The sequence below is a fragment of the Manis pentadactyla genome, chromosome 6 (assembly GCF_030020395.1).
Source record: "Manis pentadactyla isolate mManPen7 chromosome 6, mManPen7.hap1, whole genome shotgun sequence".
Lineage (NCBI taxonomy): Eukaryota > Metazoa > Chordata > Mammalia > Pholidota > Manidae > Manis > Manis pentadactyla.
In genome coordinates this window covers 43822994-43842039 of record NC_080024.1, presented here as the reverse complement: position 1 = coordinate 43842039, position 19046 = coordinate 43822994, and positions in this window count along the sequence as shown.

The following is a 19046-nucleotide window of genomic DNA, read 5'->3' as shown; positions in this document are numbered from 1 at the left end:
AAATAGAAGAGAGCAATATGAATGCTTCTCTCTTAATTTAGAAGTATATTTTACTCTAATCCAAAAGAAAAAAGATATATACTCTTAGGCCAATCTTCCAAGAACATTTTTAAAGACATCCACATATGTCCCAACAAATAACATCATTAATTTCTATGTAACTGAGACTGTAGTATCAAGATCACAAAATGTAGGATTGAGATTAAGACAGAAACTAAAACAAGAAGTAGGAAAATGTAACTTATTTATGTAACATAGTATTATTATCTAAAAAAAAAAAACTACTAAAAAATTTCCATCAGTGGTTCTAAAAGCTAGACAAAATAACATGGACTTTATATTTTGAACATAAGTTTCTCCACATACTATTTTAGCTTGATTTTAATTTGTGAGGAAAATACTATCTAGATAATTAAATTATTTTTGTTATATTTAACATATATTAGAGCTATCCTTTAGCCATCTAAGTTGGCCATTAATAAAGGCCAAATTACCAATTAATTACCTATACAGCTGCATCATTTTTCACTAAAGCTTTGCTTCTTAATCTAGAAACTAAATATTCATGGACTTGAATAACGAAATATAAAGACAATTCAAGGAAGCTTCTTTATATATAACAAAGCAAACCTTATGTGAATACACATGAATCGCATAAATTTTTTAGTCTATTGATACCTTTCAATGATGCTTGAGAAGGTAACTACTAACTTTAAGAACAATCAGCTATTAGAGTATCTGTCTAAATTTTTACTATGTTGATAAAAAGATTGTATCACCTTGACATAACATATATCAAAATTTTATCATCATATGTATATCAAATGTATCAAAATTATAAAACTGAAATCACTAATGTTAATTAAAGAAAGATTATGCATTTATATTTCCAAACCTTTAGATATGACTAATTCTGGTCTATGCTTTCTTTGTATTCTCATCACCTAATTATTCCCTCCATGGATCTGTACAAAAACCATACCAGAGTCCTCCAGACCTATCTACTGATGCTCATTCCATTCTGTTGCCTAGAAAACCTGCTTTTCCCTTTGCTGCCTAGAGAAATCCTCCATCATTTTACACAAAGCTGTAATATCAGCTCCTCTATAAAGTCTTCCTTTAGTTCCCTCAGAATTGTGAGTTGGTTCTTCAGTGTGGGCAGAGATCTTTAACTTGTGCTTATTTCCTAAAGTAGAGAGCATTCCTTAAGACAATAATCTGTCTTACTCCTTTTTAATTAGCCTAACATAGTACCTGAAATAGGCCATTAACAAATATTTTTGAAAAGAGAATGGGAGAAAGCAAGAAAAGAAGGAAATAAGATAAAAATAAAAGCCCAGTCATTAGATGTTATTTCTAATAACTCTACTTTTGGAAAATTATTGGGAGCACAAATTATCATGTGGTTAAAGCTCTATGAACTGTCACCAACACAACTTAGATATCAGCAGACTTCCAAATATAGTACTTTAATATCTGGCACCACAGCAGTGAAAAAGGGCATAGGTATTGCACAAACATCTGTCTTTATTACTGCTGATCTTTAAGAAAATAAAAGTTCAGAGTTATTATTTAAACAATAACATCAGCAAGACCTAATTTGGTTTTAAGAAAACTTGTATTTTAGAGCAAACAGCTTCCTAATTAAAGAAATGTTACACAAAACTTACAGGGAAAGAAAGAAAAATCATTTGGCTCTTAAAGAGAGTTTAAGCAGATTCTAACATTTATTTGGGGCAACTATTTCCCAGGAATGACTTGCTACACTCTAATGGGGTCAAAGATACTAGATGGTTCTCCAGGGGCCCTTTTCTATTCAAAAGGGCTTTCAAAATAAAGTGGGGGTGGAAAAAGAGGCTAGGGAACTGTTCCTTCGTGCACCAAATGCATTCTCAGAGTATTAACATCTGTTTCAGTTTACATACTTTAAGTATGACTTACACATGGAAATTAAACTTAGGCAATATGACTAAGTTGCCTGTCTGCAAAAGAACTTCATGTACCGTTAACAGCTGGAATTTGTATAGGTCCACATTCTACACAGTATAATATCCTGTAAGCCACTAATGACCCCAGTTTCTAAACCCAAATGTTGAAGAACAGCTACTAATGCTCATGAAATTTTTATAGTAGATAGGGATAAGAAAGTAAGGGAATAGGAATCTGATTCCAGAACAGTATGTTGGAGTTCTAGAATTTAAAGAAATGCTTTTGTAAAGACTTTAGTTAAAGATACAAGGATATTTTTGAACTTCTTTATATTAAGAAACTCTCATCATATAACATTTCACTAAGCTTACTTATTAATGAGACATTAAAAATATTTTTCAATGTGCTAATAAGATAGTTATAATTTCCGGTATACTAAAGGATAATGCAAAATCTGCAAAAATAATGGCGTTCCTTTGCTGCCACCTTGTGGTCTGTATTTTCGCAATCATAGTTTTTAAATTACTTTCACACCTAGCTCTGAAATCATCATCAGCTCAGACCTCTGGCATGCAGAAATTATTAATGACTTTAAGAATATAAGAATATAAGGTTTTTTTCCAGATAATTTACATACTAATGACTCGTCAACCAACAAATAGTAACTAGGAATCCACAATCAGGAAGCACTGCAGTACAGTATCTAGAACAATATACTGTATTGTCTTGGCCTCAAAGAGCTTAAACTTGTTAACAGCAAAACAGAGAAAAATCAAGTATTCATGTGAGACAAGTTAAAAGCTAGTATATAATTTGAGAGCAGTGAATGGTTAAGCAAATTTTAAGTGCTCTGATTGGAAAGTAGAAGATACACGACAATGTTCCTGGAAGAGCTTTAAGTTTTGCAGTTCCTGGAAAAGATATAGATATGAAGAATAAGAGCAGGAAGGCATTTCAAGTAGAAGTAATATTAAATAAAGGTACACACCTAGAATCGTCAATGAATGCTGAGAGACCACAACCGTAGTGAAGTTCACAGAGGTGAGAAAAAGAAGATAGGTAAGAAAGATAAATCAGGACAATCTGTGAGGTCCTTCATTGCCAGGCCAACAAGCCTGGATTTTAGCCTATAGGTAATGGGGAGGCATTAATTGAACATACCATGAATTTTTTTCCAATTATAGTTACAACCCCTCTGCCATATGAATGTCTCTGAGTTTATATGAAAATAATTTATTTACTGAGAATAATCTAGCAGCTCAGATCTTCTAATCTTTCACCTTGAATAAATTAAATTTGAATTTGAGGTTACAGAACCCTGAAATCAAAGTCAGCCAGTAAATTACTGCCAAATCTCCAGAGGAAAAGAAATTTTGTTAATAAATATTTAAAAGGACGATTACCAGACCCAGGGTAAAGTGAAACCTTCTTCCTAATATTTTATTGAGATCTCATAATACTTTGCTGAGTATTTACCCTATCTTCTGTTCTGAGAGGATAGGGTATTCGTTGTAAGGAAGGAGAAGAATTTTAACAAAGAAAGGAAAAGAAATTCAGGATCACAGTCCCCTTTCATAGCAGTGTATAATGTAGTATGTGCTGGGGAAGGCCAGAGTCAAGTAAAGGAATGAAGGCCTGGGTTAATTGCAAGGTGATACACAGATGCCCAGCTAAAAAATAAAAACTCCCGTATTGGGTCTATTTGCTCAAAATAGTTTATGTAAATTTCAAAAAAAAACTGAAAACTTATTGTCTGTCATATACAATTGGACACTTTATTGATTTGTTCTTAAAAATGAAATTACAGAATACCGTGAAGAACAAAGGATCTCCAGAGTAAAGTTCAAATAAATTCCTTGATCTTCCCATGTGCAAAATCATGGGGCAAACTTACACCCAACCCTCTTGAGGAAAAACAGTAATTCTCAAATAAATATGATAAAAATCACCCTGTAAATGAAAAAATTCTCTAATTTAACATAATATGCACAGATGTTCCTACTCACTAAAAAGACAGCTCTTTAATCTGCAAAGTAGCAACGGTTTCCCTTTATTCTCCACCAGCTTTCAAATTAATTCTGGCAATCAAAAGATACCTAAGAATTGTTCCATTCTAGAGACTTTTATCCCTTATGGTCACACCTTAGCCCAAGACACAGCAATATTAGATATTAAAGTATTTTCTTTAATTATTTTGCCTTGTTGATAAATAACATTCATAAGCAGAGCTTTCTCTGAATAGTTAAAAAAGCAACATGAAGACCTGTTCAAATATTAGGATTAAATATTAGAGATCAACAGCAAAGGATTGATATTCCCTCCCATTAATAAAAAGTGTTAGTAAAATATAATGGAGAGAACTCTAAACTGGGCTTACCTTGTTCTTCTCATTCTGGCCTCGTAAGATAAAAAGCTAATTAATTTAGTGAATTGACTTCCAGTCTTTTTTGTGTTTCAATAAATGCCATTTAAAGATTAAAATTTTCCTCTGAACATCCCTTTCTTTGCTGTTTGCTAGCTAGTGCTCTCATCATTTATTTCTAATAATGCTATGTCTTAGTTTGATTATACTTTAACTTCAATTGTTCAGGGAAATATTTTCAATTTCCAAATGGATAATTGGGTTTTGTTTTCTTCATTTTTCTTTGGCAATTATCTTGTTTTTAATTTTTATTTTCATTTAACTGTGGTCAGTAAGTATGGCCTGTACAATGTATATTTTGGGGAATTTGTCTAAATAGTCTTTATGATCTAAATGATGGTCTGTTTTTGTGAATATTATATGTTTGAAGTACAAGAGTATGTTGTTTGTAGGATATGTATGTAAATTAGATCTGGCTAATTGTGTTATGTAGTGTGAAGCTATGCTGCTTAATTTAAAAACGTTCATGATTCATATCTTCTTACTGAAATGTATCTTTTAACAACATAAAAGTATTTTTTTCAAAAGACTTTTTCTCTAAATTATGTATATTCAAATATTGCTAAACCTACTTTTCTTTTTTTTTACAGTTTGAGTACTTAGTATTATAGTAAGAAAAGTAAACTATTATATAACAACATAATGTATATATACATATATGTATCTATATATGTGCAAATGTGTGTGTGTGTATATATCTTGGTGATTTTTTTTTGGTATCATTAATATACAATAACATGAGCAACACTGTGGTTACTAGATTCTCCCCATTACCAAGTTCCCACCACATACCCCATTACAGTCACTGTCCATGAGCATAGTAAGATGCTATAGAGTCACTATTTGTCTTCTCTATGCTATACTGCCTTCCCCGTGCCCACCCCCTGCTACATTATGTGTGCTAATTGTAATGCCCCTTATTCCACTTCTCCCTCCCTTCCCACCCTCCCTCGCACCCCAGTCCCTTTCCCTTTGGTAACTGTTAGTCCAATCTTGGGTTCTCTGAGTCTGCTGCTGTTTTGTTCCTTCAGTTTTTTGCTTTGTTCTTATGCTCCACAAATGAGTGAAATCATTTGTAAACCTACTTTTCTTTTATAGCATTCTGGCTATATTTTTTTCCTGTCCTTATTTTCCAACTTATACATCTTGCTGACTATGCTTTTTTGAAGCAGGGCAGGGACTAGGGACAAGCATCATGATTAACTTTTCCTGCCTCTGATGAAAAGTCCCAAGATATAAACAGTATAGTAAGAACAAAAGGGACTCCATGTTAAGGCTAAGACTCCATTTTAAAAACCAAGGAGTTAGGAGGTCATATTCCTAACATATTCTTTGGTAATCAGCCAACAACCTATGTTAAGGCAGGGCAAGAAGTCCTAACTGATAGGTTCCCAGTGCTTGAAACCACAGGATCAATAAAGTCCTTGTGTTTAGTTTATCTTACAGAGTATCTAGAGGACTGACTGTGGATGGTGATGTAATACTACTCTTACCGAAGGAAGACATCTTGAGACCACATGTCAAGCCTACGCAGCCATTCCCCCACCCCACTGTCCTTTGCCCATTCTTCAAAGCCTTAAAAGACAGAATCCTAAGCCCTTAAGTGGGTCTCCTCTCTAAGGTTGCCTGCACTCCCCTTTCTTTAAATGTGTACTTTTTATATAAAGCCTTCTCACTGCACAACATACTTACTACATTTTGTCTCTGCGCTCTTCCTGTGGTGTCTTTGTCATTTTGTTATTTCATTCTATGTTCTATATTTAAGTACAAGTCTTCACTCTCTCTGTCCTACTTCAGACAAGTAGGAAGGGGCTACTGAGATCTCTGATTTGGGCTTGCAAGTTCCTATCTCCTGGGTGACCTGAATGGAACTGCAGCTATACGATTGTGCTCTTTAGTAGCCTGCCTGAAAATCTCCTTTGCCTTTGGAAAGTTCCATGAGATGATTTCACTCCATCTAGTGCTCTGCAGCTCCCACAAGTCCTGGGGTGGTAGGGACTTAGCTCCCACGCCTTGCAGATTCAAGTGGACACTGGACACCAGGTGACCCTGGCTTTAGTAGTTGGAAGGGGATTTGCCCTATGCCAAGCAAGGGTTCAATGAACTTCCCTTTCCTCCCTGTGCTCTTCCTGGCTCTCTGCTTGCCTGCATGGCTGCTGCCACTCACTGCTACTCTCACTTTAATGAATTCCTTCCTCAACTACACTTGTCCGACCTGTTTGAGAATTCTTTCCTGTCCATAGTCAAGAACCCTCCCCTGTCCAGGCTGAGGTTTCACCTGGTGCTTCACCTGGTGCTCAGGGAGAGACCTTCCCAGATACAGCTGTCTGGCAACATTTTGAAAACATGTTTGTAGGCTATTGGATTTGTTATCATGCTAAAATTCTTTGTCTTTTTTTAATTGTATTGTTTGGGGCAGGGGAGTTGGCCAGTTAATAAAAGCTTTTTTATATTTCTTACGTTAATCCATTGTATTCTGCTTACAAATCTTTTCCAGATCTTTCATATGTCTATTTATTAATTTGCTTATGGTGTTTTTTGCTACATAAAGGATTCTTAATTTGTTAAAGTTAAATATGTCTACCTATTCTTCAAGGCTTTAGGATTACCAGCCTTGGTTATTAAGTAATCCTTTCCATAAATTTTAAATGTTCTAGATTTTCTAAATTTTGCATTTGTAAAATCTTACAATTATTTTGACTTTGAATTGATTTCATTATTCCATCTTGAGTTTATGGCATATAAGTCTACCTTTATTTTCTTCTAATTGTTTTCAGTAATGATAGCATGATTTATTATATAATCTATTTTCTTACTGAATTGATCTACTAAAAATCTGTCATATTATATGAAATTTATTTCTGTATTAGTTATTCTATTTCAGTAATAAATTGACTTATTTCTATGATAACAGAGACTTTGTGGTATGCACTGAATTCTAGTAAGGTAAGTCTTCCTATTTTTTTCATATTTGGTTGATTCTTCCATGGTATTTGCATTCCTATACAAATGTTCAGATTATTTTGCTCAATCCCAATTAAACCCCTATTGGAATTCTAACTGGAACTGCATTTTATTTATGTATTTGGTGGGTAATTAACATTTTTTGATATATAATCTGTCCATTCAAGAAAATGAAATACCTTTCCATTTGGTCAGACTTTAGACTTTGAATTTGTTTTCTCATATAATTTATCACATCTACTGCCATTCTCTGAAACTGTTCTATTACCTGCATAATGAGTTAACAAAGACAATGAAAAGGAAGTCTCTAATGGTGGCACCCCTATCTGTGATGGCTAATCTCACATGTCAACTTGACTGGGCTAAGGAATGTCCAGACACGTGGTAAAACATTCTTTCTGAATAAGTGTGTGAGGGTATTTCAGAAGAGACAAGCATTTAAATTTGTAAACTAAGTAAAGATCACCTGCACCAATGAGGGTGGTTATCATCCAATCCATTGAGAACTTGAATAGACCCAAAAGGCAGGGGAATGGCAAATTTAATCTTTTACTCAAACTGGAACATCCAGGTTCCCTACCCTTGGATATCAGTGCACCTTATTCTTGGGCATTCAGGTTTGGACCAGGAGCAACATTAGCCCCTCAATTTTTTAAATCTTTGGACATGGTCTAGGGTTTACACTATTGGTTCCCCTGGGTATCAGGCCTTAGGATGTGAAGTGAATTACACTACCAGCTTTCCTGATCCTCCAGCCTGCAGACAGCAGATCATGGGACTTCACCTCCATAATCACATGTGCTAATTCCTATAATGTACCTCCATAGAAATGATAGATAGGTAGATAGATAGATAGATAGATAGATAGATAGATAGATAGATAGATATAGATATAGATAGATAGATAATAGATAGATAGGTAGATAGATGATAGATTGATAGATAGATAGATAGATAGGTATATAATAGATAGATAGATAGATAGATAGATAGATAGATAGATAGATAGATAGACCGATCTCCTATTGGTTCTGTTTCTCTGGAGAACCCTAACTAAAACAGTTACCTAATTATTTTTTTCTCAAGTAAAGAAATGAAACAGAAGAAAGAAAGGGTGGGAAGAAGAGAGAGAGGAAACAAAAGACTTACCATCTACTATGACCATTCTTTTATAAAATAGGGAAAATTTTAATACTAAAAACTGTATGGAAAAAATCCCCATCTAAATAAGTGTTATTTTTAATTATTAGACTTCAATAAATTCAGCTTTATAAAAACAAAAGTTACTACCTTTTCCTAGACTATAAACGAGTGTTGGAGAACCTCTGATTTCTATGATAAAAATCCAAGATCTTTAAATATGGCATACACAGTCCTCTGTGACTCACCTACTGTATGTCTCTCAGCCCAGTTTTTTAATCATTCTCTCCCTGGGACCAGCAACATTAAACTGTGTATAGTTGTCTACCACATCACTCAATTTGGGGTCTTTGTTTTATGCCATCTATTCTACCTGGAATGTTCTTTACAGAATCTCTCACTTAAGTAACCTGGCTTACTTCTATTCATCCTTTAAGAATTAGGTGAATGATCACCTCCTTCAAAAATGAAGGCCAGGTTAGGTGGCCTTCCTCTGTAAGCCTGTATCACCATGTGTATACCTAACACTTGTACTTGATTATACCATAACGTGATGATCACTTTGTGTGTCCATCTTCCTCAATGTAAGATCCTTGACAGAGGGACCATGTTTTACCTTACCTTTATCTTTTTATTAAAAAGATAGCCGAAATCTAGAACACTGACAACAAATGCTGGCAAGGATATGGGACAATAGGAATTCTCATATTGCTGATGGGACTAAAAATGGTACAGCCACTTTGAAAGACAGTTTGGCAGTCTCTTACAAAAACAAGCAAATTCTTACCATACAATACAGCAATCACTCTCTTTAGTATTTATCCAAAGGAGTTGAAATTTATACCCACACATAAACCATCACATGGATGCTTACAGCAACTTTATTCGTAATTGCCAAAACTTGTAAGCAACCAAGATGTCCTTCAGCAAGTGAATGAACTGTGGTATACCCAAATGATGGAATATTATTCAGCACTAAAAATAAATGTGCTATCAAGCCATGAAAAGATATAATGGAAACATAAGTGCATATTACTAAGTGAAAGAAGCCAATCTGAAAATGCTACTTATTGTATGATTCCAACTATATGATATTCTGGAAAAAAGCAAAACTATGGAGACAATAAAAGGATCAGTGGTTTTCAGGAGTGAAGGCTGGGAAAGAAAGATGAACAGGCAAAGCACAGAGGATTTTTAGAGGAGTGAAAATACTCTCTTACTCTCTATGGTATTTTAATGATGGATATATGTCATTATACAATTTGTCAAAACTGTTAAACTAGAGCTTTGGATTATTATAATGTGACAACGTAGGTTCATCCTTGGTAGAAATGTACCACTCTGGTGAGCAATGTTTATTATGCTGTGGGAGAGTGGGGGGTATGGATGTGTAGGGGCAGGAAATATATGAGAAATCTCTGTACCTTCCTCTCACTTTTTGTTACAAACCTAAAACTTCTCTAAAAAAAAAAAAAGAAAAATCAAAAGATATTAGGAAATTATAAATAAAAACAAAACATACTATTATATAACTATTAAAATAGCAAAAAAAGATAAAAATGAGTGAACTATTTTACATAATAGTGATTTTCTACACTTTTACTATGTTTGATGTGCTTTTATACTTTCTCTTATTTTTCAGGAAAAAAGCTGTCAAATTTATTAATTGAATTAATGCATGAAAGGTTATATCTCCACAAGTGTGGAAAAATGAGCCTTAAAAATACCTTAAAAAACAGCCATTAGAAATTCATCATTTTGATTAATGCAATCACACAATTCATTTTCAGACAATTCATCCATCCTACATATTGAACTGAACTGAGTACCGTAATTCCAAGTATTAGTGGATAATTGAGAGCTGATTTAATTCAGATTGTATGAATTACAAATTACTCTAATAAACATAATTTAATTTTAAAAAATGAGGAAACAAAATGGAGTAGACATCAGTTACATATAAGGGCTTTCCTATTCCTATTATTCTCAATCAAACCCAGGCATACTTCCAACAATGTGGTTCCGTGAGATTTCCCAAATTCCTTGTTTCTAACCCTTTTCAAATAAGAACATTAATTGAAGACATTTCCGTTTCTTAAAACCAAATGATCCCTAAAACAAAATTTTAAAATATTGTTTACTTATAAAGCATTGTGTTTGTCTTTCGTTTACATATATTTGAAGTATCCTGCTTAAATAAAGTAATGTTGCTTAATATTTGAGACAATAATGAAATAACTGCTGTACAGATAAGCTCACTTACTTTAGGAAGAGAGCTGTGTGAACTCACTAATCAATAAACAGTTTCAAAGGCTAAGTTTGGCAATAGGTATTCTATTTCTCATGATGTTTCTAAAGTGCTAATATACTTCACTTAACTATAAAACATGGTCCACCACAGACCTACTGAATTAGGATATTCTTCTCTGATCTCTCTTCTACTCACAAATGACTTCGCTCTAAGAAACTAACTTGCAGCTTCAGAATCCAAATCCTTGTGGTCTTCAGTTTCAGCTTCTGTAACCCAAATTTCTATGTGGAAGAATCTAATTGGCTCCTTAGTTCCAATACCTTCTCCAATTATCTGTGCCTTGGAGAGATATCCCTGAGGCAGCAGTTTCCAAAGAGGATCACTTGTAAGATAATGTTGGGGATACAAGATTTAAAAATTGTAACTCCAACTTACATTTATTATTTATAGCATCCTCATCTCATCTGGCAAGTGCAGGAGCTGCCTTGCTAAAGCCAAAGGTTCAACAGGAGATAGTATCTCCTGTAACAAATCCATAGTCATTGTTTCCAGGGTTCACACAAGAGACATAATTGCAAGGTTTAACACACTCAGGGGAGCCCAAGTTAAAGCATCTTCATTGGGTATTTATGGTTCATTTATAGTTACTCCCTGTCCAGATGCATTTATCATCAGGCATCATTTTACCATAGGCAATAAAGCCTGCAACATAGGTGACATTCTATCTTGATCTGGTTTCCAGTGGAACAGAGGAAGTTAACTAAAGGAACTAAAGGTCATATTCCTATGACAGAAGGAGTAAGGGGTTTTATTAATCCTTTGCCCACACTCCCCATAATTGGTTCTTTAATATACTTACTAGTATTAACAGATTTGATTTGAAGTTTCTCTCAAACAAGTAGAACATGGGCCAGAGCATATTGGTGGAGTTAGGTGCATGCCTCTCCCCTGTACTGCACCCACCTCCCAAATCTCCTGTCCAAGAATGTTCAGGGAACATACTGACTGCCTAGAAATATCCCAAGGTGCATGGGACTCTTAAATTCCTTAGGAAAAATATTTATACCTATCTACAAATGGATTGAGATATAGATATAGATATCCATCTGATGAAGTGATACAAAAGAAGGGGTATGAAACAAAGAAAGCCAGACTGAAAGGAGATTCAGCTGCACCCCTGAGAGAAAAGACCCCAAGACTAAAAATTATTTGGGGCCTGAGAATCAGAATAGTGGTTTTCAGTGGTATTTCAAGTTGTTCTCAACTGCACACCTAGTCATCCTCCAAAAGTGTTTGTGTAGTGAAATGAAAAAACTACATTGCTATATACTTAGATAATGCTGTTAGGGATTACTAAATGAATGGGAGAAGACTGTTGCCTATTGGATGGAGAGAGAAGAAAACATCAATAGAGCAGCAGTGACTAGATCAGAAGGGCAGCTATATTGCTGGCAGAGTCTCTTGATTATAGAGACAATCTCAACACCTGTATATGCCTTGACAAAAAGTAACCTCACTAGAAACACACCAACTGATAAGACCAGAACATTCCATATTGAGGAGGAAAACTTCTATAAAAGATGTGACTTCTTTTGGGAGAGCATAGACTTTGGCAGATTGTAATTTCCAAAGATGGCTATAATGTCACTCATCTTACAGTATCTTCTACAACATTATTGTACCATTTCTCCAGTTGCGAGGTGAGTACATTTCCCCTTTGCTGAAACTGCACAGGTTTGTAACTGCTCTGAAGTCTCCACCTCTGGCAATGGGTTTATCTATTTCTTCCTGCAGTTATATCAGTTTTTGCCTCAAGTATTTTGATGCCCTGTTGTTTGGCTCACACACAGTAAGGATTGTTACACTTTCTTGTGGAACTGAACCCTTTAACATTATGTAATGTCCCTCTTTATCTCTTACACAACTTTCCCTCCTCTGAAGTCTGCTTTGTCTGAAATTAATATAGCTACTCCAGCTTTCTTTTAATTGGTAGTAACATAGTGTATCTTTTGCCATCACTTTAACTTGAATCTATCTGTCTTGACATTTAGAGTTCTTAGAGGCAACATATAATTGGGTCATTTTTTTGTCCACTCTAATATTCTATTTTTTAATTCACATATTTAGATCCTTAATGTTTAAAGGGATTATTGATAAAGTTGGACTAATATCTACCATTTTTTTACTTTTTTTCTATGCATTGCCCTTGTTCTTTATTTCTTCATCTTCTTTCATTTTCTGCCTCCTTTTTAATTAAGTATTTATATGATTCTAGTTTCTCATCTTTCTTAGCATATAATTATACCTTTTTTTTTTTACTGTTTTAGTAGTTGCCTTTGCATTTGCAATATACATTTACAACTAACACAAGTGCACTTTCAAATAACATAATACCACTCCACAGGTAGTGCAAGCATTTTATAATGGAGTATTCCCAATTCCTCCCTTCCATCCTATAACACTGTCATCATTTATTTCACTTACCTATATGCTATAATCATCCAATGCATTGTTGCTACTATTATTTTGAACATAAATATTAAATTAATAATAAAAACAAAAGATTTTATATTACCTTCATTTATTCCTTCTTTAACACTCTTCCTTTCTTTATGTAGATTTGAATTGATTCTTTTCTCAGCAGTGACCAATCTATTGATGAACACATCAGACATTCTTCATTTCTGTTATGGTATTTTTTTTTTAGCATTTACTTTTGATTCTTTCTTATAACAGAATCTCCTTGCTTACAGTGCCTTTCTATTCTTGCATGTTATCCACTTTTTCCATTAGGATCCTTAGCATATTAATCATAGTTGTTTTTTAATTTCCAGTCTGATAATCCAACATCTGTGCCATACCTGATTGTGGTTCTAATGCTTCCTCTGTTTCTTCACAATATTTTTTGGCTTTTAGGTGACTTGCAACTTTTTGTTGAAAGTCAGACATGATATATTAGGTAAAAGGTATTGAGGTAAACAGGCTTTTAACATAAGGTTTTCTAAAACATGAAAATCAATGAATGCACTACACCACATTAATAGAATGAGAGGAAAACCCCACACAATCATCTCAACTAACACAGAAAAGTCATCAAAAAAAACCCTCAACATTCTTTATGATTAAAACACTAAGCAAACTAGATTAGAAAGGTATTTCCTCAACATGATAAAGGGCAGTAACCCACAGCTAACATCATACTCAATAGTGAAAAAGTGAAAACTTACCTGCAAAAATCAAGAATAAAACAAGGATGCCTGCTATCACGACTGCTATTCAGCACTTTCTTGGAAATTATATCCAGATCAATCTTGCAAGAAAAAGAAAAAAAGCATCCAAATTGGGAAAGAAGTAAATATCTATTCAGAGATGACATGATCTCGTGTATAAAAAAATCCTAAACAACACACAACAAAAAACTATTAGAACTAACAAATGAATTCAGCAAAGTTGCAGGATACAAGATCAAAACACAAAAACCAGTTCTATTTCTCTATACTGGCAATTGGTGGTGGCAGGGGCAGGGGGATTGTTTGCAGGTCACAGCTTATTGGTAAAGGGTTTCCTTTTAAGGTGATGAAATGTTCTTGAACTAGATAGTTAGAATGGTGACTGCACCACATTGTGAATGTACTAAATAGAAACTTTATTTTATGTGCATTTCACCACAATATAAGATGGGAAAAAAAGAACCTGATGCCCAGATGACATTGAAGACCAATTACATCAGAATCTTGAGGCCAAGACCAGGTTTTCCTTATATTTCAAAGTACCCCAAGTGGTTCCTATGTGTAGCTAAGCTTAATTATTTGTTTATATATAGTAAGGTGATTTAGTAAGAAGCCAGTATGAATAGCAGAATAACCCACGGAGATAAAACTGACATAAAATATTTATAAATGCCAGGTGCTTAAAAGTATAGTGCTTTGTATAAATTGATTTTTATGTGGGTAGAGCTTAAGAGTCTACTTAAGAGCTTATTTTGCACATTGTCATTAAAATGTGGAATTTCTTCAGCTTTATAAAATTATGTCCTATTGAAATATATTTCCCTTATGAAATATATTTCCTATTTCCTAATTTCTCACACTGAGATCTGAGAATTCAATTAGAATTTTTAAATTTTGAGATGTCGTTTGAAAATCTAAGAAAAAAAATTTCCAGTATAACAAAAGTTTTCTTTTGCAGGGATACTTCCAAACTGACTTTTGGCTCCAATCTGTGAAAAATAAAATATTATGTATGTTTCCAGGCTTCACAGACACCCTGCATTCTCTCTTCCTGTCTTGTAAACCAATAGTCAGCATACTTCTGAAAAGGGCCAGATGGCATATATTTTGGGCTTTTCGTGATAAGCAATCTCTGTCACAACTATCCAACACTAAAACTGTAGTGCAAAAGCAGCCAAAGACAATAACAAGTAGACATAGTTGTGTTCCAATAAAACTTTATTTTCAAGAGATGTCAGGTTACATTTGGACAATAGGCCATAGTTTGCTAAACCGTGCCCTAAATGATTATTTCATATCTTCTCCTCTCTCCCCAAACTTCCAACAACTCTATTTTTATCTCAGTTGATCATCTTATTTGCTGTTTCACTGAAACAACAGAAAGCAAGCAAAAGAAAAATTCCAAAACCTCCCATAATTACATCTCCCCATCTACCTGCCTCTTTATTTATCTCCTCTCTATGGTTGAACTATCTGTGCTCTTAATACTTGTACACTACATTTCATCCTCACTTACCTATTTAAGTAATTACTCCAGCAATTCTTTCCTCAGTTTCTTGCATTGTCAGTTTTTCTTTCTCCCTTGTCCTTTCTATCAGCCTACTATCTGCTGTAATGTCTCTACCTTAGAAATAAAAAAAGCCCATCTCTTGACCTCACTTCCTCTCCAATATCACACCATTTTTCTTCCTTTCTCTGTATAGAAAAACTCCTAAAGAGTCCTTAACATCTCCAATTTCACTCCTCTATTCTCTCTTGAACCTACTCAAATCAGATTTTCATTCCTATCACTCTACCAAAACTGCTCTTATCAAGGCCTCCAATGATTTCCAAATTCTAAGTACAATGTTCAATTCTTTGTCTTCCTGTTATTTAACCATTCTGTCATAGTTGCCAAAAAGATCAGTTCTATCTCCTTGAAACTTTTTCACTTGGCTTTCAATGAACCATATTCTGGTTTTGTTCTTAATGCTGGCCAATCATTTGCTGGTTTCCCTTTCATGTTCCTGATGTCTAAATATTAAAGTGCCTCAGCCTCAGTTCTTGGACCTCTGCTATTTTCTATCTACACTGATTCCACTGATGATCTCAGCCAGTCTCTTTTGTCCTCCATATCATCTACATGCCAGTGACTCCCAAACTTCTATCTCCTGCAGAGACCTCTGCTGGCTTCCAACAGGATATCCAACTACCTACTCAACATCTCCACTTGATGCCTTTTAAGATCACACCTAGTTCCTAATAGTATCCACCTCCTGAATCTCTTTTTCTTTAGTCTTTTCATCATTTTACATGGTAATCCTAATATTCAAGATCTCAGTTCTAATCTCTGCAGTCACCTTGTTTCCTATCCTCTTACATACCATCAGAAAACATTTGATCCATCAGAAAACATTACTTGTACCTTCAAAATGTATTCAGGCTTCAAACATTTCTCATCACTCTTACTGCCCTAGTGTAAGCCACCACTCTCTCTTAACTGCACTATTTCAGGAGACTGCTAACAGGGCTTCAAGCTTCAATCCTTGTCCCTCCTCAGTCTCTTAGGTACAAGAATCAATGATCCTGTCAAAGAGTTAGCCTAGAGACTTTCAGTTCCTGTCAAAACAGAATCAGGACACTCTGTCATATCTCTCCCACTCAGAACAGCTAAAAATCCTAAACAAAATATAAAATGAACCAGAAGAGCAGCCCTCCCATTCTTACACCCCATCTGGAAGTGGAGGCCCCTGAGAGATGCAGCTCTGATTCTTCTGACTCCACCCTAGATGATGTAACTTCCAATAATGAAGTTACATTTATTCAGCAGCAATATCAATGGTGGTGACAGGCAGGATGGCAAGGCTGGCCCCACATACTCTTTGCCCTCACGACTTTAATCCAATACAGGCCTATTGTGGAAAAGCTTGCAACAAAGTGGGAGGAAAAAGCCTGGGCTTTCTAACCAGAAAACCAAGAAGGAAAGCCAATGAAGCCCAAGAATGCAGAGTATTACAGATTAAGAAGCTGGAAAGAACGATCCTTTAAATCATGAAATACTAAGCCTACCTCTGAGCTGTGCACATAAAACATAGCTTCATATAAAACATAGGAGAAACTGAGCAAAATTAGCATGTCCAAGTCTTTAAGGATTTTAACAGAACCCAGGATCTCTTAACATAATGTCTGGGATAAAATCTGAAATCACTCCACACCTAGGAATTCCACTCCTAGGAATTTACCCAAAGAAAACAATCTCTCAGATTCAAAAAGACATATGCACCCTTATGTTTATTGCAGCAATATTTGCAATAGCCAAAATATGAAAGCTACTTAGGTGTCCATCAGTAGATGAATGGATAAAGAAGAGATGGCACATATACACAATGGAATACTATTTAGCCATAAGAAGAAAACAAGTCCTACCATTCGCAACAACATGAATGGAGCTAGAGGGTACTATGCTCAGTGAAATAAGCCAGGTGGAGAAAGACAAGTACTAAATGATTTCCCTCATTTGTGGAGTATAACAACCAGGCAAAACTGAAGGAACAAAACAGCAGCCGACTCACAGACTCCAAGAAGGGACAAGTGGTTACCAAAGGGGAGGGGTGAGGGAGAGTGGGTGGGGAGAGAAGGAGAAGGGGATTGAGGGGTATTACAATTGGTACACATAGTGTGGAGGGGTCACAGGGAAGACAGTGTAGCACAGAGAAGACAATTAGTGACTCTGTGGCATCTTAGTACACTGAGGGACAGTGACTGTAATGGGGTATGTGGGGGGGACTTGATAATAGGGGGAGTCTAGTAACATAATGTTGTTCAAGTAATTTTACATTAACGATATCAAAATAAAAAATAATTTGGGAGGAAGACTTGAGTGCATTTGGCATGAGGGAAGGATGTGAATCATTGTAGCTAGAAAATGGACTCTAGAAAATTGCTTTCAAAATGTCCACGATAACTCCTCCCATGTCTGTAGAAATCCTTTGCCATGTCTTCCGTCAAGAAGTGGAGTCTACTTCCCCACCTCTTTAAACATGGGATAGCCTTGGGAATCACACTGGCCAAGAGAACTGAAGGCTAATCCTAAGAGGCCTCCAGTCTCCACTTTCAGAAACCTGAGACCTCAGTGCTGTGGAAAAAAGCATTCTGCCCGACTGAAGGATGGTGCACACCTGACAGCACCTACTACTGGCCATGTGGGTGGGACCATTTTGTACCCTTGACCCAAGTTAAGTCATCAGATGAAAACAGCTGCCTGAGTGTTCCCAGGGGATAGTGCCAAACTGTCCAGTTTGCCAGCTCAAAAAAACTATAAGAAATAATAAATCATTGCTGTTTCTGGTCTCTAAATTTTAAGCTAGTTTATTATATGGTATTAGAAAATTGAAATGTTTACCTACATTTTTTTAACAAGTAAAGAATCTGTCATACTTGTAGGTGATTTTATACAACATTATTGGTCATGATTTTCTATCAACATTTAGTAAATGAACAAAGTAAGTACTCAGTAAATGTTTATTGAATGACTAAATCAACAATGTGGGCATTTTTTATCCTCATAAATAATTAATTAATTTTTTATTAATAAGGATTCCATAAATATTAAGACCAAATTAATGTTCATTTCTATTAATTATCAATCATCATAGTATTTGTTTATTATTTTGTTATTCTTCCTTCATTTTTCCACTTTTCTGTAAACCAAAATATAATAGTGATGATGGAAAAGAAAAAAAAACTAATAAAGACCATAATCATAGTTTTATTTACATAATGGCTTAAAGGGTAATAAAATATCCTCCAGAGATTTTTTTTGTGAGACCAAAATGTGTTTTTATCTAAACGTGAGGATTAGAAATAAATACTGTGCAGCTGGTTTATTGATGTATAACTAGCATTAGATTTAAAATCAAGACCTGATTCAACTTTCAACCCTCTACTTTCTAACTGTACAAGTAGACAGAAAAACTTCTCCTAATTTCCACATTCTCGACTATAAAATGGGCACATTGATATAATCTCAATAGATTGTTGCATTTTATGAATATTGAAGTGCTCTAAAACGCTATTTTTATTTGTTCTTATTGTAGAAAGTGCTTTGACTTAAATTACAATCTTTAGCATT